The sequence below is a fragment of the Azolla caroliniana genome, unplaced genomic scaffold, assembly GCF_043228905.1.
Source record: "Azolla caroliniana isolate FFs.n. ecotype wild unplaced genomic scaffold, voAzoCaro1.0.p SCAF_22, whole genome shotgun sequence".
NCBI lineage: Eukaryota > Viridiplantae > Streptophyta > Polypodiopsida > Salviniales > Salviniaceae > Azolla > Azolla caroliniana.
Window position 1 is genome coordinate 3,625,045 of NW_028230457.1, and position 2,765 is coordinate 3,627,809.

Sequence of the window (2,765 nt, forward strand, 5' to 3'; positions counted from 1 at the left end):
CATCCTGTAGATGTATTCTTTTGGTTTCCTTTATTCAATTCGAAACTATCACTTTGTATTCGACGGAAACCAAATCATGAATGATCATTTTATATGAGAAGTTATCAATTTAATCTCAATTTTAGCCAATCTTGAAGGATATGTGTGGATTAATAGTTACTATTTTATTCTAAAGGTGTGTAATCAATCGACAATAATCTTGCCTTAATATGTGGCAACATACATAGTCTTGTTTTAAATTTTCCTTTTCGTTGTCAGCAAATATTATGGCTATTCGTATGGTGAAGTCGTGAGAGACCTTGGGAAATACTAACGAAGACGAGTTCATCGTGGCCAATGGAGGTTTTGAACCTGCGACCTTCGCGTTATTAGCACGACGCTCTAACCAACTGAGCTAATTGGCCATGTCTATGTCAAATATTGCCAAGCCTACACATGAAAGGTTTCGTTTTCATATTTTGAAAGTATACAAAAACATTATATACTCGTGCGACATGAATGAATAAATATATCTTTTCCAAACTTGTTGTAGAGGTTTCCTATTTGTGTTGGCTTTCCTAATTATCATTTTATCCTCAATGTCTAGATGTGTTCTCTAATAATCGTTTTGTATTAGAAGTTATCATTTAATCGTAAACAAGCATACCCGATCAAGAATGATCGATCTGGACTAAAAGTTATGATTTTATCCTTAGGATATATACCCTTAACGTGTATATATATTATCATTTTATCGTTAACGTGTAGATGCATTCTCTAATGATCGTTTTGTATTAGAAGTTATCATTTTATCGTAAACAAGCATATGCAATCAAGAATGATCAATCTGGTCTAAAAGTTATGATTTTATCCTCAGGATATATACCATTAACGTGTAGATATATTATCATTTTATCGGCAACGTGTAGATGTATTCTCTAATGATCGTTTTGTATTAGAAGTTATCATTTTATCGTAAACAAGCATACCCAATCAGGAGTGATCGATTTGGACTAAAGGTTATGATTCTACCCTCAAGATATATACCATTAACGTGTAGATATATTATCATTTTATCCTCATCGTGTAGATGTATTCTTTGTGTTTCCCAATCATGAATGATCCTTTTGGTTTCCTTTATTCAATTCGACACTATCACTTTGTATTCAACGGAAACAAATCATCAATGATCATTTTATATGAGAAGCTATCAATTTAATCTCAATTTTAGCCAATCTTGAAGGATATGTGTGGATTACAAGTACTAAGGTTGTGTAACCAATCGACAATAATCTCACCTTAATATGCGGCAACATACATACATTTTTTTAAATTTTTATTGTCGTGGTCAACAAACTTTATGCCAATTCGTATGGTGAAATTGTTAGAGAGCTTGGGAAATACTAACGAAGACCAGTTCATCATGGCCAATGGAAGGTTTGAAACCTATGACCTTCGAATTATTAGCACAACGCTCTAACCAACTGAGCTAATAGGAATGTTTATTTCATATATTGCCAAGCCTACACATCAAAGGTTTCCTTTTCATATTTTGAAAGTATACAAAAACTTTATATACTCGTGCAACATGAATGAATAAATAAATCTTTTCCTAACTTGTTGTAGAGGTTTCCTATTTGTGTTGGCTTTTCCTAATTATCATTTTATCCTTAATGCGTAGATGTGTTCTGTAATTATCGTTTTGTATTAGAAATTATCATTTTATCGTAAACAAGCATACCCAATCAAGAATGATCAATTTGGACTAAAAGTTATGATTTTATCCTCAAGATATATACCCTCAACATGTAGATGTATTATCATTTTATCGTCAACGTGTAGATGTATTCTCTAATGATCGTTTTGTATTAGAAGTTATCATTTTATCGTAAACAAGCATACCCAATCAGGAATGATCGATTTGGACTAAAGGTTATGATTCTACCCTTAGGATATATACCATTAACGTGTAGATGTATTATCATTTTATCCCATTGTGTAGATATATTCTTTTGGGTTCGCAATCATGAATAATCCTTTTGGTTTCCTTTATTCAATTCGAAACTATCACTTTGTATTCGACGGAAACCAAATCATGAATGATCATCTTATATGAGAAGTTATCAATTTAATCTCAATTTTAGCCAATCTTGAAGGATATGTGTGGACTATAAGTTACTATTTTATTCTAAAGGTGTGTAATAAATCGAGAATAATCTCACCTTAATATGCGGCAACATACATACTTTGGTTTTAAATTTTTCTTGTCGTTGTCAACAAACATTATGGCTATTCGTATGGTGAAGTCATTAGAGAGCTTGGGAAATACTAATGAAGACCAGGTCATCGTTACCAATGGAAGTTTCGAACCGGCGACCTTTCCGTTATTAGCACGACGCTTTACCAAACTGAGCTAATTGTCCATGTCTATTTCATATATTGCCAAGCCTACACATGAAAGGTTTCCTTTTCATATTTTGAAAGTATACAAAAACTTTATATACTCGTGCAACATGAATGAAATAATAAATCTTTACCGAACTTGTTGTAGAGGTTTCCTATTTGTGTTGCCTTTTCCTAATTATCATTTTATCCTGAATGTGTCGATGTGTTCTCTAATGAGTGTTTCGTATTAGAAGTTATCATTTTATCGTAAACAAGCATACCCAATCAAGAATGATCGATTTGGACTAAAAGTTATGATTTTATCCTCAGTATATATACCCTTGACGTGTAGATGTATTATCATTTTATCCCATCGTGTAGGCGTATTCTTTTGGTTTCCC

The 2,765-nt window shown here is 32.4% G+C and overlaps 1 non-coding gene across 1 annotated transcript; it reads right to left on the bottom strand.

Moving 5' to 3' along the window:
* Positions 1-330: 330 nt before the first annotated feature.
* Positions 331-404, bottom strand: TRNAI-AAU (transfer RNA isoleucine (anticodon AAU)). Its single transcript has one exon. It is a non-coding gene; the product is annotated as a tRNA-Ile (tRNA).
* Between the last annotated feature and the right edge of the window lie 2,361 nt (positions 405-2,765).